Source organism: Trichechus manatus, unplaced genomic scaffold (assembly GCF_000243295.1).
Source record: "Trichechus manatus latirostris isolate Lorelei unplaced genomic scaffold, TriManLat1.0 scaffold00283, whole genome shotgun sequence".
Taxonomy (NCBI): domain Eukaryota; kingdom Metazoa; phylum Chordata; class Mammalia; order Sirenia; family Trichechidae; genus Trichechus; species Trichechus manatus.
Window position 1 is genome coordinate 947,948 of NW_004444219.1, and position 22,877 is coordinate 970,824.

Genomic DNA, 22,877 nt, shown 5'->3' on the forward strand with positions numbered 1-22,877 from the left:
GCAATTAGGGTCACATAACAATGTATGTATAAATTTTTCCATGGGAAAAAAGAAAAAGCCAATATAGTGTTTTGTTACTGTTATTTGTAAAATACAGGATATTTAGAAAGTTACGATGGTTCTCTAAATTTTCTCTTTTTCCTTTTTTTGCTGCTCTGATACTGATTAGATTTCGTCTTTGATATTCATATAGGAAATAATTGTGTTTGCAGTAGTTGGAAACCTCTATGTAATGTCCCCAGAAGGCATGGAATGAACGATGTTTGCTTTCTGACAGTAAAAATTAAAAAAAACAAACAAACAAAAAAAATGGGTAAGTTCTTAAATTCTTTCTTTGGAGTTTATTCTCCAATCCAGCATCTGCTGAATGCATTGAAGACTCTCAGCATATGTTTGTTGAAAACCCGAATGAAAGAAAATCACTTTATAGAGATGGAATGGCCTTTAACTCTTCAAGATTGTATTGCATATATGGAAATTTTTCTAAATAAGAAATATACCGACTGAAACTATGTGTGTAGGAGGGGGTAAGATGGGGTGGATTGATCACATTTGTTGTCTTGAAAACTCAATAAAAGAAGAGTCAGGGAGATAAGTTTTGGTAATGTATGTTTCAGTATTTTTCAGAAGATAGACTACTCTGACCTGTTGTGTCTCCAGAGCAGTCGGAAAAGCGATGGAAGTTGCCCTAAGCTATGTTAATCTGAGGTCATTAAATATTTGAATAACATAATTAGCTCCTCTCATTATATATCTAGACTCACTAAGGAAACTTTTGAATATGTTGAATGTAAGTTGGTTTCTCATACAAACACTTCTGTAAAAAAGTAAACTGGCAGGAAGACTCAGGAGTCTGATCCTCCTGATAACAGTATTCATTCCCGTAATTTAATAAATCAGGATTCTGATTTTATCATAGCCCCCCTGAGTTTTGCTTTCATGAGTCATTCTCTGAAGTATGGATTCAGGGTGCTAACAAGATGAGTTTCTGAGTTGAAAGGATGAAAACAAAACCTTGGTTCATGTTAAATGCATCAGGTAGTTTCCATCCAGTAGGCAGTTAGGGTTTTGACAGAAAACAAAATTTACCCTTGGTGGTTCAACAAAGGAAGAGACTTAATTAAGGAACTACTTGCTAGGTGTGAGGCAGGGTTAAGAGAGTAAACCAGGAACGGCGAGGTTCTCAAAGAGAGCAAAGGAAAAGACTTCCTCACTCTTAAGGCCAAAGGAACAAGGAGAGGAAATGGAGTTATAAGAGCCCAGTTAAGGCTGATTGTCCAGTGGGAGCTGTGGTCATGGAAGGAAGTAGCTATTGGCAGAGACTGACTCCTAGAACAACCTCACTCTACTTCTGCTCTTTGATTTCCTGCCTGTGAATTCCACTGACCTGGGTCCAAATGAAGCCAAACAGCAAGAAAGCCCAGGAGATGCCATTGGCTTAACACCCTCCCAGGAGTCCCTGGGTGGTACAAACGGTTAAGTGCTCAACTAATAACCAAAAAGTTGGTGGTCTGAACCCACTCAGAGGCACCTTGGAAGAAAGGCCTGACAATCTGTTTCTGAAGGGTCACAATCTTGAAAGCCCTATGGAGCAGTTCTGCTCTGCAATACACGGAGCCCCCAGGAGTTGAAACTGAATTCATAGCAACTGTTTTGTTTTTTATTTCTTTCTTTAGCCAACCTCTCATGCCACAGAAGGGGCAAAATGAAGGGGAGAAATAAATGGCTGAGGTGGTTTGGAGTGTGGCAAGGGAGGACAATGGAGAATAATCAGTGCAGCCTCTGAGGGATAGCCACCTGGACTCTAGAGATAGCCCAGATGGACAATAACCTCTTTGTCTTTTGTGAGCCATACTCATCATTTTACAATCAGAATTTATTTTATTAGTGTATTTTCCCACATAATTTTAGTAGTACAAATGAAATTTGTTGTTTATTATGTATAATTGTTATAAATCAAAAATCTTAGTGCCAACAAATTCAGCAAGGTTGTTATTCTGAGCACAGCCACTGTGCTCTTTTGAAGTTTTAATGTTCCACTGAATTGAAAACAGACTCATTTTCTCCGATATTTGTTGCTTTTGAGGGTGCTTGAGGCAGAAGGTCAGAATGTAAAGACTTCAGACTGTGCATTCGGTACAAAAATATAAATTGCCACATAGACTATTTAGAACAAAATAATGTGCCTTGCCCGTTATTGAAATATATTACGATCCAGTAAATGCAATGCCATGCTTGTTTAAAAGCTGTTCAAGAGAATGCAGTTGGCCTTTCAAATGCAGACAACACCTTTACTCTTTTTTGGCTTACATGGAATGTTTGAAGGTCAATGATAATTACACCATATCTTTAACGTTCAAAGAACTGTATATGAGCTCCATTATCTAGTTCTGACTTTCAAGCATTAAAGTGATGTAGAAAAATTTTAGACAAGTTTTAAGGTCAAAACTACTTTTTCCCTTAGCCACATACAGAAGACTTTTTTTTAAAAAAATGACCAAAGAAAAAAAGTTTTTGAATTTTCAAGTACGAAAGAAATAATGATTTAAAATAAGTTGAGACTATTAAGTATCGTACAAATATTAGCATTTTTATTTGCAGTATTGCATGAAAGGCTAGTGCACTGGTCATGATTTTTATTCACAAGTAACACAGACTGACCCATAAGAAGAGTCTGAATTGATATTGGGAAGCTCGTAGAATTTCTGGGAAAGCTGGAGAAGCAGGAAGGAAGAAAGGCCAGGTCACGAGAACCAATCTTGTGAGGACACTTTGGTTGCTGGCAGACCCCACAGCTCACAAGGCCACCAGGGGACACTGGGCGCAGTGAGCCCCAGTGCCACTGACACCAGCTAGGGACAGAAAGCCTTAAACGACAAGTTATGTCCGTTAAAAATTTTTTCTAGAAGAAGAATGGTGCAAACGTTGCTTGCTTCCTCCTAATTTGTGCATTTGTAGCTGTCTTTCAGATCAGCCACTTAGAACTAGAATCCTGGGCATGTGCAGTAAGAGACCAGGTTGACCGTCAGATGGTCTCATCCCATAATAAGTATAGCCTAGGAAACAGAATCACCGGACACACTTCATCGAGTGGTGTCCGAGCCCATTTCAGAAGCAAGATGTGCGTCAGCCACTTCCATGCCAAATCCTACCCGACCCCTTTTTGAATATGTATGAAGTTAATGGATATATATGACTTCCCCTTTCCTGTGTGGTACAAAACTGTCCCTCACCCCAGCCCTTTGTTCTGAGAGAGTGCTTTTGGGGAGGATCGCCCCCCCGCCCCCGTCTCCTTACTCACCACGAGTAACAAATGCTTTAAATCCACTTGACTCTTAGCTGTTATTAGCGAAAGTACAACGGGCGACCCCATTGCGTTCAGTAACAGCACTTCCACGAGTAGGTTCTCCCTTGTATAATGATGGATCTGATTAGCTGGCCCTACTTCACATGCTCATATCCTGCCAGGAGGGGGTTTAAGATCATGAGGATCTGACCCTTTTGGGGCTTCTATAGGGAAAGTCACATTTGCCTCCAGTTAAGACTCATAGTTTGTGAATTCCACAAACAAAGCCAGATTGTTTCCATGCTCAGTATGCAAACAAAATGAAACAAAATAATAAAATCTGACCACAGCTGATATAGATGCAAAGAGCCTAGTATAATCTTGATTATGAATAGAATATGCTGAAGGGGGCTGAGGCTATAGAATAAAAAATTCAGAGGAAAAGAGATCTGACCGGCAAATGTTAAACGTGATTTAGGTGGTTATGATGTCTCCATTCCAGAGATCTTTTAAAATAGAATTCTCATTTTATGGGACAGATGTAAAATTTTGTTCTATATATTACCTCTCTGAGCTTCCTAGATTTGATTTAACTGACAGTTATTTTGGAAGTTCTATTATTAAATGGAGAAATTCTTAAACACAAAGAAAACAAAAACTTAATAAAACTTGATAAATGGGAAAGGGCAGAGTCAGAGCAGGATCTGATGAGTCATGTAAGATCACTATACTTACCAAAAACATTCCTAAGATTCACAGGACGTAGAGTAATATTGTGAATCCACTCAGCTGTTCTAAAATTATAAACTCATTTCTCTAAAAACATAACCAAAAGACGCAATTAAGACCTAAGTCTAATTTGAATTTATTCTGAAATTTGTTTTAAGGTAACTTATGTCTTTAACCACTCCCTGCCCCCAAAAGGAGAACAACCAGAGTCAAGGTCTTGGTGTGAAATTTTACTGAAACCTTTTTTAAAAAGTTGACTTTTTAGATGAATTCTACAGGTGTTTACTAAATATTTCTACGTTGAAAGCACTGAAATCACATGTAAAAAATGAATATGACACTGTTTCTGTTTTCAAGAAGCTTTTACTCTGGTTTGGTGAGAGACATGTGATTAATACAAGGCAGAAAGGCATAAATGCCAAATAGAGAAGTTCCAAACTGTAGAAGATGAGAGAAAATGGATATATTCTGCTATGGGGGATCAGATAAGGTTGTTGTTCGACTAGGCTTTGAGAGATAAAAGTAATTGCAATTGGGAGAAGGTGTTGAGAAGTTCAGTATAGAACGAAGGAGCTGAATTGTCTAAGATAGGATGAATGAGAGTGCTTGGCTTATTCAGGAAATAGCAGGTGAAGCTGAAGAGAAGGAGCACAGGGTTTGTTGATGTAATATAGAGGAGGGGCTAGAAAAGATGGTTGGGGGCTCATACACTATGTTAGAGAATTTGGATTTTGGCTTACACTATCTGAAACTTTTCTGTAGCAGACACTGCTTGTTGTCTATCCCACAACCTTCCCCCTTCTTCTTGGTCAAAAATGGAATCTCTTTTTGATTGTATATTATGCTCCCCAGGGGGTTGCATGTCAACTAATCTAAGCCAATTTCAATAATTCCTTCCCCCATTACAGTACGTGGTTTAGGAATGGGAATGGATACATCCCTGGTCAGTGAGCTGTAATAGGATGTATGCTGGGGGCCTTCTGGAACAGGGACCTAAGACAGGGAGTTGCTCTCCAGCCTCTGGACAGTGTCCTGGGGGTGTGTTCACGGAAAAGTGGCAATTAATGTGTGACCCTGAGTAGAGCAGAGAAAGCAATGTAAAATTCTCTGTACGCTGAACAGCCAAAGTAGCCAAACTTGGAACCACTTACTTGGGCTTTTTGTTGTTGTTGTTAAGAGAGATGAGGCATTTTACTTCTTATAAAGGAAATATCAATTTTCTCTTGATGCTTTATCATTTGTAAGTGAAAGCAACTTTAGTCATATAGCTCTTCTGCTATAACTTAATACCGCATTCTCTTTTAGACGTTTAGAATTACAGAAAATACTTACTTTTCCATCTGTTACTCTGTGTAGGAAGCTCTTTCTTGTTATACAGAATTCTTTGGTAATTAGTATTTTTTTTTCCCTTTAGGAACAAGTTCACTCTCTGAAGTTCTGTTAAATATTTATTTGGTTGTTATATCCAAGAGCAGAAGAAAAAAAGAGTATGGAAAAGAGTCCAGTAATTAAAGGTGTTCCAATATAATCATATGCCAGAGAGTGCTTTTATTGTTTATTGAAGAATATGAAATTTTCTGGAGAAACATGGGACTATTGGTTCTTTCTGCATTACTTGGGAGAATGACAGTCACCTTTATTACCATTCTCATTTGAAGAAAACAGACAAATTTACAACAAAGTTTTCATGAAAGAGATTATTCGCCTCACTCCAGGGAGCCCTTTGAGATCTGTGCTGTGAATCAGAGAACTGAACCACACAAGGAGGACTCCTTTGGAACCTAAATTTGCTAGTTGAGATTGTGCCAACTCAGGCTTTATTCTTTTTTCCTCACTCCTGATAACTCTTTTTATTATCCCTTTTTTTTAGCAGGCACTACTGGAATTTCATTCATTCTGATCTTCCCATTCAGTGTCAGATCTTTTCCTCTGATCAGTGTGTTGATTTATAATTAAAGTTGCCCCATGTAACTTGAATGTGACTTCATCTGATCAAACGAAGCCTGGCAGTTGATTTACAAGACACAGTCTTCTTCATACCCATGGTTATTCAAGGCTGAGAGCGTGGTCAACTTTCTGGAGTCCAAGCTTAGTTGGAACCGAAAACTTCATGCACAGTTATGCATTTTTTCAGTATTTGACTTCATGAGTTTCTGAATGTCTACTTTTCCAACTTCCTCAAATAACAAACATTACTTAAATATCTTATTTGAATTTCTTCTGTTACATACAAAAAAATAGGGACTGAGTTATATTTTGAAAGCTTTATTTATGCAAAATGTTCCATAAAAAGTCTTTTAACTTTCTTCTTTATATTCTATTTTTTCACTTTTAAACATTATTTATATGTATTTGAAAATTTGAAAACTATTGAGATAATGCAAAAAAAGAAAGTTGTCCCCAAATCACATAATCCAGTGTAATTGCTCTTGATTGATTAGATAGCCTTTTTTTTTCTACATATGTCTTTTTGAGTGAGCATATGATACCTGTGTTGGTGGTACAAATGGGTAATGTGCTCAGCTGCTAACTGAAAGGTTAGAAGTTTGAGTCCACTCACTGGCACTTCAGAAGAAAGGCCTGGTGATCAATTTCCAAAAAATCACCCATTGAAAACCTTGTGAAGCACAGTTCTGCTCTGACACACATGGAGTTGCCATGAGTCAGAATGGACTCTACAGCAACTGCTGTGATAAAATTCAAGATTGATACTTATTGTATTCACTAGTTTCTTAGGTAACTTTGTATTTTGATATAGTTTCAAACATTCATACAATTTGTAAGATTAATACAAAGAACTTCTGTATACCCCTCTACTTGATTTCAAGAACTGCTTACATTTGCCCCATTTGTGATCAGCCTTTTATAGCTTACTCTTTTAATTTAGCAAATATAATACATTTTCTGCTGTTTACTAGCTATGATTGTATTACCTCATTCTGATGATGATGATAGGAATGATATCGATGATAATAAAATAATACTTGCTAAATACTTATTAGACATTTTTATGTGCTGGGCACTGTTTCAATTGCTTATATGGATTATCTCAATCTTTGAAATACCTCTAGAAGCTATGTATTATTATTATCTCCATGTTAAAAGTGCATAAATCAGAGTACAAAGAAGTGAAGTGACACAAAAATAGTAGGTGAAGATGCAAAGAGTTGGTTGGGGAAGAACCCACCCCACCTAGCAGAGGTGCTGAAAGTAGACTATGAAATTCAATGAGCCAGAGAGTTCATCACTCACAGCAGAGCAACCAGCAGGATCATCAGCTGATTCCCTTGACCCTAAGTCTCATGGTGCAACACGATATCCTGATGGTAGCTACATGCACAGTAATTTGTGCCAAAGCTGAGGAACCCAGGGCGGAGGGCTCAGTGCCTTTTGTAGAAGGCAGTATACAAGTCCTACTCAAAAGCAGTCACCTGGTATTCTGTTGTGGATGCCTTGACCTACTTAATTGCCTACGTGTCTAGCTACAGAAACAGCCGCAGGTCAGAGAAGGGATGGTTAGGCCTTGTGATCTGACACACTGAGCAAGGATATGCAAGGGTGCCTGGGCCCATGACAGATGCCTCCCCCAGCCAATTTGTAATCAGATAAATCAGGTCCACATGATTAAACCATTATATTATGATGCCTTCCATCTCATTTTATAAGTTTACTACAAATTATTTAACTTATTCCATAGTTTTGCCCAGAAAGGGTATTTCTTTTTCTTTTTTTTCCCCAAAGAAATAAAGCTATGATATTCATTCTTTATCCATATATTTGCTTGCATCCCTGGTTATTTACTTCAAGTAAATTTCTTGAGCTAGAATTACTGCATCAAAGAGAATGCATATTTCTAAAGTACTTTTTTTCTCCATATTGCTAACATACACTACTGAAATATTGTATTTGTCAGTTTTTTCAGCAGCATTTTCTGCAAATAATAACATTTCAACAAATCAGATAAATTTTTCTTTGTCTCACTGAATTGGCTAGAAAATCCAGGGCAATGCTATTGGGTATATTTAACTAAGCTCAGATTCGTTTTTAATGGAAACTTTGTTTTCAAATGATTTGTTGCCTATAAGCCTTGTTAAAAATCCAAATTTATTTGCTCACCTACTTTGTCTCCTTAAGGATCAGAACTTTGATTAGTATTTGGAGGGATAATTAAATTCAGTATTTTATAAAACAATAAAAAGAATATCTTCTATTCTATACAGCAAGAACTAGTTAAAGTGGTATTGAACTGTAAACCTATTCAATATATATTCTATAATTATGGATTTTCATCACTGGGTGCTGTTATAAACCTCCATTTTCTTCTCATAATGGAATTGGTGAAAAACAGCAGTGTATTTTCCAGGGCTTCAAACTGGTTCGTTCTGGTTCGAACCCCTGCTGAGAGTTTGCATTTCTAACAAGTTCCCTGCTGGGAATTTGCATTTAAAAAAAATGTATTTTAGATGAAAGTTTATACTGCAAATTAGTATTTCATTCCAAAAATTTAAATACAAATTGTTTTGTGATATTAGTTGCAATCCCCACAATGTGTCAGCACTCTCCCCGTTTCCCTTTATACCCTGGATTCTCAGTGTCCATTCATCCAGTTTTCCTGTCCCTTCCTGCCTTCTTTGCTTTTGGGCAGGTGTTGCCCATTTGGTCTTGTATACTTGATTGAACTAAGAAGCGCATTCCTCAACTGTGTTTTTGCTTGTTTTACAGGCCTATCTAATCTTTGGCTGAAAGGTGGACTTCAGGAGTAGCTTCAGTTCTGAGTTAGCAGGGTATCTGAGGGCCATAGTCTCAGCGGTTCCTCCAGTCATCATCAGCCCAGTAAGTCTGGCCTTTTTTGTGTGTGTATGTGAATTTGAATTTTATTCTGTATTTTTTTCCTGCTCTGCCTGGGAACCTCTATTGTGATCCCTGTCAGAGTGGTCGGTGGTAGTAGCTGGGTACCATCTAGTTCTTCTGGGCTCAAGTTGGTGCAGGCTGCGGTTCCTGTGGTCCATTAGTCCTTTGGACTAATATTTTCCTTGCATCTTTGGTTTTCTTCATTCTCTTTTGCTCCAAACCTGCTGGGACCAACAGATGTATATTAAGTGGCTGCTTGAAAGCTTTTAAGACCCCAGACACTACTCATCAAAGTAGGATGTAGAATATTTTCTTTATAAACTGTGTTATGCCAATTGACCTAGATGTCCCATGAGACCATGGTCCCCAGCCCTCAGCCCCAGTAACTCGGTTCCTCAAGGTGTTTGGCTATGTCTAGGAGGCTTCTATGACTTTGCCTTGGTCAAGTTGTGCTCACTTCCCTTGTATTGTGTGTTGTCTTTCCCTTCACCAAAGTTAACACTCGTTTACTATCTAGTTAGTTTTTTCCCCTCCCACCCCTCCCCTCCCTTATAACCATCAAAGGTTGTTTTTTTCTGTGTGTAAAACTTTTCATACAATATTTGCATTTCTAACAAGTTCCCAGGAAGTTATACATAAGAATCACCTGGAGATTTTGTTAAAATGTAGCTTCTGATTGAGCGTATCTGGGTGTGGAAACGCAAATTCTAAGCAGGGAACTTGTAAGAAATGCAAATTCTCAGCAGAAGCTTGAACTGGAAAAAACTGGTTCGAAGCCCTGGTATTTTCATGTTTCTCCTTCCAGGTTCTGCCACTCTTCTTCCATGACCCATACTGTTTATGTTCTACAGTACTTTAGTCCTACGTCAGTTTGCTCCAGGATGTTATGCTGCAACTGAAATTTGCATAAGATTTCTAGACGTTGCCTCTGTCTTTGCTCTGCATGCATTTGAATTTGTGTTTTTGTCAACTGCCTTACTAAGGAGCTTTTTACTTCTCTCCAAAATGTTCTGCAAAATGTTTGCTCTTGATTACTTATACCCTAAGAACAGCTTTGCTCTCTGTGAGGCACCAAAGTTCTGTTTCTCTACTCGAATTACTCTGTGCTTTTGCTGCCTCCAGCCTTTTGTGTTTTGAAACTCCTGTGGCCCACGGCTGCCATGAGAAGGTCAAAGCTGTGGTGTGACTAAAATGATTGGTGGAGAGCCAACCTGAGACAGTATTGATCGGTCTTTCTATGAGGTGACGCCCATAATGCTTCTCTGTTTTTAGTGCTTATCTTGACAAAAATCTAAAATGTTAACATTGTTAGAGATAGAATAGAATTGAATAAATAGAATAGTTTATTTAATGTACCTTTGTGTTGTATCCCACCACATTGATGATACCAAAATTTCTTTCCTTTCGGATTCGTTTAGAACCCAAGGGAAAGCATGCTGCAATGGGCTGTTGAGTCTGTTGACTCTTTTCCTTTGCAGCAGAACGAGCTCCATGGTTAACAGTTCAGTCTGCCAAAGCTCTTCCCACTGGACCTTATCCAGTGTCCTTCACAGCCACCTGGAGGGTTCCCACAGAGGGCTGTCCACTGTCTGGAAGGAATTCAGTCTGGCTGTGCTAGCATCCTTTGGTACTCATGTCTAGAAAACACATTAGAGCTTTTCCTGTCTTGGTTTGAATCATTCATGTTCTCCTTATCAGGTTGAGGTTTTTTCGTTCTCTTTTTGTTATTTTCTGGTGTTAACATTCTTGCAGACTTTGGTGAAATTCTTGTCAATTTTGTTCGGAGTGGAGGCGGGGGGAGAGTTCTGTTCACAGCAAATCAAACCAGAGAACTTTTTGGGTTTGGGGGCTCTATGAATTTGCTGGGCTAAACAGTCAGAGCTGGGTTTATCATTTTTACAACAGTCCTGGCCAGGATTCTGTTGCCCTCATTTTTAACTACTTAGTGCCCTTATCTTTAAGGCCCTTATTTGTAATAGCCTTACTCCTGAAACAATAGGCAGCAGAACACTTTTCTTAATCCACTCATGGGTATCACTTCTAAATCATGAAATACAATTTAGCATCTTTGTCAGGTTGGAGCTAGAGTTTGGCAGTGGGGAAATTCTTTGAAGGGGCCATGGATAATAGTTTCCTTTCTACACTTTAGATACTTATGCATATTCCCATTCCATATGTTAGAATATTACTTTTTTTTTTTTTCCATTCAAGACATCAGCCTAAGTTGCTGTTGTATAATCTTTCAAATAATTTGGATGCTGCATTTTGGTAAGGCACATAATTTCTGGATCTACAACTCAGCAGTCTGTAGACAGGAAGCTCTTGTCTCAAGTCTGCTTTAGTTGCTGTATGTTTCACAAATTATTAATATGGGTGCTCTGATAGCTTTAAGTTGGCCATGACATCCTTTAAAGCCTGAATTGCCAAGGATAAAAGGTGATAGTGGAGCTATTTTGCTATTACCAAACAGAAACTGCTGACTTCCATTTTTTGATAGAGGGATTATTATCCATCCTCTCCCCTTCCCATATTCCAATTCAGACAGTTCTACATTTGTTAATTGTAACCTCATTTCTGTTACTTTTTTTTTTTTTTTCTGTTTTATTTAAGTCTCTTTTGGCAGAAAAATAGCTGAAATCCGTTCAAGGCAGCTTAAGTAAAAGAGGAGAAGTTGTTATAAAAATACAATGACATCCCATGGAAGCCTAAGGCAGGAAGCGTATTAGCCTTTAGAACGAAAACAGCCATCCCCTTCATTGGAAGAGAACATGGTCTCTCATCTCTGTGTATCTGCTTCTTTTCTTTCTTTCTACAGATTGGAATTCTGTTTAGCCACAAGTTGTGATATCCAGCCCTAGATCCTGATATATATTTAGAGTGTCTATTCCCACTCTAGCCCACAGGGGAGATGATATGGCGGAGTTAGCTGGGTTAATTATGAACTCGTGATAATCAGCTCTGCTGTCAGATAGGGCCACATACGACAGAGAGCCAAATAGCCATAGGGACCCAGGGGGCAAATTTTAGGATGGAGGAGGTTCATGGTCTGGCGAATATCCAAAAAGTAATCTATCTTCTACCGTGTAGAAACACGGATGCCATGGGACAACATTAAACACCACCTCAGCTGAAGAAGTTCAAAGAGTTTGATAATTTCATTTATCTTGTGATGTAGGCTACACTTGGTTTCAGAACACTGAACTCAAAATAGCATTATTATTTCATTGTTATTGTTTACATTATAGCCACATGTGTTTAATCTTAATTCAATATTTAAATTGATTTTAAGCTCCATTAGCTTTATCTTTCCTGTTTTATTTTGTATTCATTCTTTTTTGGTTGGATTTCATTGGCCTGTAGTTTTATGAAGAAAGCTTGTGAATTCTGTAGCCCTTGAAGTCCTGTCTACTTGAAAATATTTGTTTTCTTTATAGTCAAAGAACAACTTGGCCAGGCAGAATCATAGAGTCCTGACATCTTTTTCTCAGAACCTTGTGATCCACCCTCTACCTGTACTGAGAGTTGCTATGGAGAAGTCTGACATATCTGATTATTTCCTTCTTGCATGGGGTATGAATTTTCTATTCAAAGGTCTGTATGATTCTTTCCATATAATCAAAGTTCAATAAAATCACTAGGATATATCTTGGGTTGATCATTTTGTGACACTTTTTTTTTTCCTAGAGTACAGTGTTCTCATATGTTGGAACATTTTCTGGTAAAATACCTTTGACTATTTTCATTTGACAAATTCTCTTTTTCAAGAATAACAAATATGCACATTTCAGATCTCCTTTGTGGTCGTGTCCCAGAAAAAAAGATATCTATTTTCCCCCAAATCTTTTTTATTTCCCATTTGATTTAATTTTACCTTCTCTAGCTCACTCATAATGTCTCTTCCTGGGTTTCAGTCACGTTATTCTTTTTTAAGTTGTTGAAAGCCCAGCTTCCTTCATGGTGATGTTTCTGCACTGCTCTTTCCCTCCTTTACTGAGCTCTGTCAGCTCCCTCTTCATCTTCTTCTGGCATCATGTAATCTCTTTTTTGGAACTTTGTCTCTCTTCCTTGAACCTTGCTCATGTCTGGAGGGATCAGCTTGTCTGTAATTTTAAGAGACTTTGGGGAACCATGGGAAACTTTGAGATTTAATTTCTTCATCTGTCTCCTCCTATCCACCCTCTCCCCTCACTATTTATTCTTAGATTCCTTTTTAAATATTACTCATGTGTAAATGCAACTAAGATTTTTATTTGTTTATTTATTTATTTATTTTTGATGAATAGTGTAGAATGAGTGGGGTAAATGAGTTGGTACAGTCCAAAGCTTTGCTTTGGAGTTTATTTTCTCAAACCTCCTCTTACCAAATGTGTTCTTTCCTTTGCCCTGAATGCATGTCTCCTTTCAATTTTTTTGACTGAGAAGTTGGTGGGTTTTTAGCAATACTCTTTAAATCTCTAGACTTCTGACTTGAAATCTGCTTGTTTCTTCTTAATTCTACCTTCTCGTGTTCTTCATATGGAATTGAGCCTCTAGATGGACATTTCATTCCTGTCCTTCATAGCCCTAGATATTGCCATCTTGGTCAATTATTGAATAGGCTTTGGAAACCTGTCCAATGTGACATCTACTTTTCTCCCTTTTTTTTTTTTATTTTTAAAATCACTTCTACTGAGGTATAATTTACATATAATAAAATACATACATTTTAAGTGAGAGTCAGGTGGGAGCAAAAGCCTTCAATAAATGAAGAAGTATGACAGGGAGTTGCACAGCTTAAAATAACAAAGAGAAGTAGTGGGTGGGTATTGCTAAAAGATATCAGCATCAAAGGGATTGTGGTTTTGAAAGAGGAGAAATGATCTGGAAGCATTTATGTGGAGCAGGGAGAATGCTTAACCCAGTTCCAGACACTGAAGTAAATGGGAGGTTAGATATGAAAAGACCTTCACTAGAGAGGGCTGCAGGAATGTGAAATTCTCAGGGGAAGGCCATGTTTTAGTTAGGATAGGATTTTGAGCAGTGACCATGGGGCCCACTGCTTACAGAAGGAGTCTTCTTCCCGTGTACACTCAGATTTTTTGTTTTTTAGTTTAATTTTTATCAGAGTAAAACTTGTAGATATTTTACAGTCTCAGAGTGCTATAAGGCAGAAATAGCCATCTACTTTCCCACCTCTTTCTGTCCGAAAATTCTTGTTTACACAGGGCAAGAGTTTCTCCTGCTATTTACCTGCATATCTTGAAATAACATGCCTATATTGCTATTTTGTAATTATTTTTAACTTTTGGATATTTTATACTAACTTTTTATACCAACATCTTCTCACTCGTACTTTAATATCCCTCATCTTCCTGCTGTATAAAATTTTTTGATGAATAAGTATACATTATAATGTCTATGTCAGCGTTATTCAGCTGCTGAGTTATACAGTACATTAACATTTCCTTCGCTTTCTTGTAGAATTCTCTGAATTTAATATGTGTCTCATATTTTACTTAGTTAATTTTCGATATATCTATTATTAATTCATCCATAAACCCTCCAAAATAACTATAAATTTCCAATACATTCAGCTTATAGGCAATCTATCAGTTTTAATATTTCTTTAAGATGGTCCTCCTGGAGCCCTCTATTCTTGTACTCTAATCAAAGCTAGTTTTCTCCACAGCATGTAGCACAGCTGTTATCCTAGAACTTTTTCTTTGCCGCTTTCCACTGCTAGAAAGAGGATTCCCTGTTTTCTAGATCCTCCATTCTCTCTCATTTTGGCTTACTACCTACTTTTGGTGGAACTCTATCATCTAGTAGTTTCTTAAAAGAGGATATATTCGAGTAAAAATTTAAGAGGTTGTGTATCTGAAAAAGTCTTTGTTCTTCCCTCAAATTTAATTGATTATCCTGCTATGCATAGGATAAAACCAAAACCAAATCTGTTGCCGTCGAGTCAATTCCGACGCATAGTGACCCTATAGGACAGAGTAGAACTGCCTCATATGGTTTCCAAGGCTGTGTATCTTTAAGGAAGAAGACTGCCACATCTTTCCGCCGCGCAGTGACTGGTGGGTTTGAACTGCTGACCTTTCGGTTAGCAGACAAGTGCTTAACCACTGTGCTACTAGGGCTAGTTGGGAATCATTTAACCTTAGAATTTTGAAGCCTTCATTATATTTGAGCTTCCAAAGTTGCCACTAAAAAGTCTGATGACATTAACAGTCTCAGTATTTGTATTTGTTTATGATTTTCACATTGCTTTAAGAACTTCTAATTATCTCTGGAATTCTGAAATTTTTGATGCTGTTCTTTGGTGAGGGTTGTTCATATTTATCTAGTTTGCTTGGCATTCAGTGGTTTCTTTTAAGCGGGATGTTCATGTACTTTAGGTCTAGAAAAATTGTATTACTTAGTTGAGAATGTTTACACCACCATTCCTCTCTTCTTGTCCTGGAATTTCCATTAATGTCAGGAATCATAAGATGGCAAACACTGTAGACTGCCACACATTTTCTTTTCTCTTCTATTTTACATCTTGTCTTAAAAAAAATTTTGGAGAGGTGTTCCAACTTTATCAAATTAAAAAAAATTTCTGTTATCATTTTTTTAACTCACTTTAACAGTTTTAATACAATCGCAAAAGGATACAAATGCAGAGACATATAGGCAAGATCTGGAAGGGGTCCCAGTGCAAGGCTTCCATTGTCCCCAGGAACGCATGACCCTTCTAAGAACAGATGTTACCGATCCAAGAAGCCCCCAAACTTTGGTGTTCAGAGCCTCTATTTTTAATACTTAATTTTATTTTTGTTCTTGTTGAGAATATACACAGCAGCACATACACCAATTCAACACCTTTGACATGTACCATTTAGTGGCATTGATTACATTCTTCAAGTTGTGCAACTGTTCTCACCCTTTTTTTCAAGTTATTCCTCCTCCATTAACATAAATTCACTGCCCCCTAAGTTTCCTATCTAATCTTTTGAGTTGCTATTGTCAATATGATCTTGTATAGATAAATCTAGTCTGCTTCTGTAAAGATTTACAGCCTTGGAAACCCTATAGGGCAGTGCTACTCTGTTCTAAAGGGTTGCTATGAATTGGAATCAGCTAGACGGCAGTGGGTGGGTATACATGAATCTTAAAAGAGCACAATGCTCAAAACAGACATTCTTTGTTAGTTAAGCTAAACTAACGTTTGGTTTTCAGAAGACTTCAGGGATATTTTTGGTTTAAGATTTAAAGTTTAAATATTATCTCAGAGAAATAGTTTCAGGGGCTCATCCAGCCTCCATGGAGCCACAAATCTGGATTCCATAATAATTTGAAATTACGTTCTGCCTTTTTCCCCTTTTCAGAGGATTATCTTATAGAATCTTTGATCAAAATGTTCAGTTATGGTAGCTGGACACCATCAGTTCTTCTAGTCTCATATCAAAAGAGGCAGTTGTTCATGGAGGCAATTAACCACATATTCCATTTCTTCCTCCTATTCCTGACTCTCCCTCCTCCTCTGTTGTTCCAGGAGAATAGAGACCGATTATTGTACTTTGAATGGCTGCGTAGACCCCAAGCACTATGCGGTGAACTAGGAGGTAGAACACAAGCGCTAAACACATTATTAGGACAATTAACTGGTATGTCCCATGAAACCATGACCCTAAACCTCCAAACCAAAGAAGCAAATCCCATAAAGTGTTTGGTTATACATAAGCAGCCTCAGGAGCTACTCTTTTTTTTTTCTCCCTTTTTCATTGTTGTAAGTATATCTATCACACAACTTTTGCCAGTTCAGCTTTCTACAGGTGTACAACCTATTGGCAGCAATTACATTAATCGACTGTGCAGCCCTACCCTTAATCAATGTGATTTTTCCATCACACATATTTTTAATAATTAAAAACTCTTTCTTGTTTTCTGAATGCTCCTTTTTAACTAGCATCCCTTTTAAATATATATGATATATAATCTGTTATTTGCAGTATATTTGAATATTTAATAAAACCACCAGTTGCCATTAAGTTGATTCTGACTCATGGTGATGATCCCATGTGTGTCAGAGTAGAACTGTGCTTCATAGGATTTTTAATGGCTGATTCTTCAGAAGTAGATTGCCAGACCTTTCTTCTGAGGTGCCTGTGGGCAGACTTGAACTGCCAACCTTTCAGTTAGTAGCCCAACACATTAACTGTCTACATCACCCTGGGACGGTTAAAATATAAGATAGTATAGCTGAAATTTTCTTTTGATCCCAGCATGGTTGCTGTTGCCTCTAGCTAATTGTTTGGTTTCGGTATTTGCATTTAATATTATGGGCTTTTCTTAATTGACAGGTATTTTTAGCTGTCTTTTCATATTTAAAAGTGAGGCACTAAAATTCTGACTGTAAACTCTGTGGCAAGGGCAAGGCTTATTCACTGCAGGGTTTCAGTGATGAGTCAGGGATGTGTCATTTTGGTAAGGGATTCCCAAATTGCCAATATTTATTGACTTTTTCTCTGTCTTAGTGTCTCTTAGGAGAATATCCTCAATCTTGTGCCTGGGGCTATATACCAGGGTTCTGGGCGCCTCAATGGGTCTTACTCTTTAGTATGCCATCTTTTACTTGATCTCCTAGGTTTTGTCTCCAATCTCTTTCCTCAGCCCTTAGCTCTGCCTGGTGTTTTGAGTCAGGAGGCATACTGATTCAACCTCTTTAGAGAGTAAATGGCCAGGCTCCTTCAGGGTAGGGAAGAATTGCTTGGCTGTTTCCTAGTAATCTGTGGCTCTCACTACTCCCTACAAAGGTCTTCAGTGTATTTCTGCCTTTAGAGACAGCTCCAATTCTTGTACCTCCTTGTATGTCCAGTTCTTGAAAATTTTCAGGGTTCTGAAATGTGCTTTTTCTAATTTCTTGGCTTCTACACCTTTGTGCTCCTATATAGCTTTTTTGGCTCTGCTTAGTTACTGATGGGCTATCAGCTCCCTTGCTTCTAAAATTTTGTTACATTTCATGTTTTCTGATATTTATTGTCTCATTCTTATTGTCTTTGTTGATGAACATCTTATTAATTCTTTCATTGTAATTGCAGTGGGGTTTTAAAAGGGCTTGGGATAAACGCAAGTACTCAGTCTGCTGTGTTTTATTAGAAACTCTCGTATAACACTTTAAAGACCTCAATCTTTATTTAACAAAAATAGGTGACCTTTCAGGGTTTTTGTGAAATGGATTAGAGATGGTATTCAAGTACTTCATGTTGTGAGAATTATAGGTATGGGTCATCCTGCTGAGTATCAAGTATATTTCTATTACTAAATCTTACAGTTTCAATGTTGAGCCTTAGAAGCACAGGCTTTCTTCAGTAATGGAAAGCTATATATTGTTGTTAACAAAAATACTAGTAATTCTCTAAGAATGCTAATTTAATAAAATATTTGAAAGTTTTGACTTGAATAGCTGCAGGAGGGATAAAGGCAGTTTCTACTTGTCCTTTCCTGCCATAATAAAACTTACTCCACAGATCAGAGAACCAATGGTGGGATTCTGCCAGTTGCTGAGCATGTTTGTTCCAATTGTGCATTCTGGAACTAGGCGAAAAAAAAAAAAAATCACCGGGTAGTTGGAGGACTCACTGAATACACCTGAGCTTACACTCCATTGATCATTTGACCTCCGTAAACCCCTCTTCTGACTGGTAGACCGCAGTGACATTTTGTGTTTCCTGGAATTAGTGTTAGTTCAGAGCTAGTGACCAGTAATTTCTGAAAAATCAGATTATTTTCCTTTTACCCAGTACACAGTCAGCCTGGTAAAAGGCTATAGTTCCCTTTGGGAAAGGTTAACAGTATAAACTTTCCACAGTGAAGTGAGATCCTTCCTCAAGGGTACCCAGCCTCTCCTTCATCTAAGGGGTTACGGGTCTGTAAACTAGTTCAAATCTGGGAACTGTCTGAGAGGCTGTTACTCTCTGTTTTGTTGATTCAAGTTAGTCTTCTTTTCACTTGTCCTAGAGCTCTTCCACTTATACAGATCCAGTAAGAATTTATGAGACTACACATCTATTTCACTTTTAGGGACACCAGGACCAACTAGCCAACACCATAGTTCTCTGAGTCAGACTATTCTTTGGTTACTGCTTTAATTCTGCTGTTCATTACGGTAACCATGCACACCTTTTCATTGACGATTAAGTGCCACCTGGCTCCTGCCTCTCTGGGATCCAATTATCTCCACTGCATTTAAGGATTCCTGTTAGTGGCAGCAGCTCCATCTGTAATTTTTGACCTACAGAGAAGATTGACCGCAAAGACCTTCAAGGATGTTGGGACTGCCCTCACAAATGTATTTCTCGCAGTTGTGGTGAAATGTGTGTCCCCTGGACCATCCCTGGGTGAGTAGGGCTTACAGGATAAATCCACTCTCCCTGAGTAATGCTACCTGCCTTCCTATCTCCCTCCTTTCCTTCGTTTTTTCCTCCCTTTCTCTTTTCTTTCCTCCCTCCTTCTCCCCCTTTCCTACTTTCTTTGTTCCCTCCCTTCCTTCCCTTCTTTCTTCTTTCTCCCACTTCCTCCTTTTTGCCCATCACTTCCTGCTTTTCTCTGTATGACTGAAAAATCTTCCTTATCTCACTTCTTTCTTTTTTACCAGTAGGAATCTGCATGCTTTCTTTTAATATTTTATTTGTATGATAAACCCTCCACAGGCACATACCAAAACAAAGATTGTTATGTTGATGTATTATGGTTCTGATTGTTGTATTTGTTACAAATTTTATTACACAATTTGACCTTTTAGATAAAGAGAATAAACATTAATAGGCATCTCAGTTTGTGCTTTCCTAATCTTCGTAAATGCAGAATTGGAGTGCTATTTTAATTATTGATTTGCATTTTGATGGCTTCCTTTTTTATGATTTTGAGCACCTTTTAGGACGGTTTACTATAGTTACTCCAAATGGGACTTCGTTAGTAGTTATACCACTGACAAGCCTCAAATTCAGTAACAGACCTTAGTGTACTTTGTACCTTGTAATCATACCTAGAATCCTGGAGAACATCCAAATATTTTTTTTGCATGCTTATTTTAATAAATAAATTCTTTTTGAAAAAGGTAATCTGGGAAAGGAAGTTAGAGAAAATAGGTGCAATTGATTGAACCTTGTGTTGGTGTTATTTGTCAATTTAAACTCAATATGTCTGTATTTCCTATTCCCCAGAAATAAAGACCTTTCTCTGTGTACATGGTGTGTAAAACTGATTTCATGTGCGCAGAGTACTCTCCATCTTTTATTCTGTGTTTTCAGAGACTACTTTAAGTTTCATATCACATGCAGTAGATCTCAGTTTTGTGGTGCCTGAAAATTGTACAATTGTTAGAGACTTTCTTTTAGAAAAGGAATGCAAAATTTAAAATACAAAATTAAATAAAAATGTGAATATTTATATAAGATAAGAAACAATCACAACTTGCAAATTTTAAAAATCTTACATATTCTCAAAATATTTAAAAATCCAGAAAAATAGCCTACTATTCTTATTAACTTCCTGCCTCACGAAACTCTGTAATACTGTTCCCTATAGATTTAGTTGCATGCTGTTTAATTGTGTCATTATATGGCAAATAATTATGTAATATTCTCTATAGAGACAATAGAAAGATAATTCAGTGTTCCTCTAGCATTGATGATTAAATTTTTTTATTATTATTAATACTTGGGATGCATTCAATGTGAGATTTTACAATGAGATATACTTACTATTTGTAATACTGTTGTAGATTTATGCCCTACAAACGCAGGAATTCTAATAAATTCTATTTTGAGAAATTCCTTTAAAACTTTACATTGCATCAATAATGATATATGCAGCATTATTGAGACTATTCCTGACAGAATTGAACTTTTATTTTTCTTGGTGTTAATGAGAACTAAATCCTCATATTATAATTTTACAGGTCTGAAGATTAGAAGAATTTTCCATAGACTAGCTTCTAACCTTATTTCATCTCTACTATCAACAAATGTCCTGTGCTAGGAATCATAGAACATGTTTATATCACATTTTGATCTCTGGACCTATACATTCATTTCGGTGATGTCTAGTGAGTCAGTAATAACTTTATTATGAATAGAAAAGTCTGTGAAACATACATACATTAGACCCAGGTAAACATGTTCCCAACTCAACTTTCTCTTAGCCAGATTCTAAAACGCCCATGGCCACTCCATTGCCGCTTAACTTATGGGGGTTTGAGATGGAATGGAAGTCAGAGTGGAAAGAGACAGTAGTCTAATCATTTGCTGTTAAAACATCTTACTTTTGGAAATTTTATAAAAAAAAGTCAATATATGAACACATTGCTAGTGCACCTTTCAGGGCCCTGGGAAGGGCCTCATGTAAGCGAGGTGCTCTAAAGCTTCAGTGTCATTAGCTTTACAGGAAACTTGCCTCTGATCACAGGAACTTCTGAATAAAGGGTTGGCTTAGAAGGACCTGCTTTCTCAGCTCAGAAATGTCACATTTGATTTTGGGTCCAGTTATATTTTCCTATTCTGCTTTATCGCAAAAGTTAAGAGCAACTCCAAAGGCTCTAAAGTGGTGACCCAAGAACTGTTTCCTACTTCTAAGAGCACCAGTTCATTAACGCCTATTAAAAAATAAATGACTTTTCGCATTATAGACAACCAGGAAGTGGGAAGAAAGCTAAGAATTTGTACTTGTCTAAAATTGGGAGGTCCAAAAGGAAGGCAGTTAGAATCCACCAGGGACTCGTTGGAAACTCTATGGGGCAGTTCTACTCTGTCCTTTGGGGTTGGTATGAGTCAGAATTGACTCGACGGCACACAGCACAACACACACACAGTTCTAACTGTTGAATGTAGAAAGACAAGTGCTGCAAAACCCCAGAATTCCCAGGAGACACCCACTGGCTGTCTAACAAGGGGTCCACGATACGGTAAAAGCTGTCCAAAATCTTGTTCTCTGTCTTCCAGGGCAAAGAACATGGTTTTAATGTTAGTCTTGCAGAACAGATTCAAAGAGGCTAACTTACAATAACTAGGCTCTCCAGAGACTGAAATATAGTCCTGAAAATCAAATTAATAGTTTATAGTAAAATAAAACAGCACACAGAGCAGAACATGTGCGTTAGTGTGACAAGTTCTTCCTTTCCCTATAGACTATCTTGAATGTGAAGTCTGATTATAAACAAAAGGGTGTTAGGTGAGTGTGGAATGAAAACATGGGGTGCATATGACCTTAAGCAATGTTTCTCTGTCGCTGTATGTGGAATCACTCTTCCCCGTATTTACTGACCAAGGCTTCCTTCCCGCTGGACATCGTTAGATGCACACTGACGTATTTGTCATGTATGTCCTTTCTGATTGATAGATTGCTTGTTCACACATATTAATGCATTGCTACGGATGGAGTTAAATGCTGTGCCATTTTTAATCTTTCTTTTTCACGTGTTCTAGCATAATCCTTTCCATATATTTTTAGATTTTGCAAATTTTATCAAAGTAATACATATTTGGTTGACAAATCAGAAGGGCTTATAACAAAAAGAGTATCCCCTTTCCTACTGATCCCATTCCCACTTCTTTCCCCTGGAGAATATTTGTATATCTGCAAGTGATAGGTATAGTGGAATCTTTGGATTTTAAGGTTTAGATATTTTCTATTAACTTCCTACTGAGATAGCTAAGGATTGAGTCCACTTACGTTGCTGTTTTTATTAGTTGCCATCAAGTTGGCTCTGACTCATGGTCGCCTTATGTACAGCAGGATGAAATGTTGCCTGGTACTGTGCCATCTTCATGAATGCTGGCATGTTCGAGTCTATTGTGGCTATCGTGTGGTGCCTTCCAACCTAGGGGGCTCATCTTCCAGCATTATATTGAACAATATTCTGTTGTGATCCATAAAGTTTTCATCGGCTAATTTTTAGAGGTAGGTTGTTAGACCTTTCTTTTTAGTCTGTCTTAATCTGGAAGCTCCGCTGAAACCTCTCCACCATGGGTAACTCTGCTGATTTTGC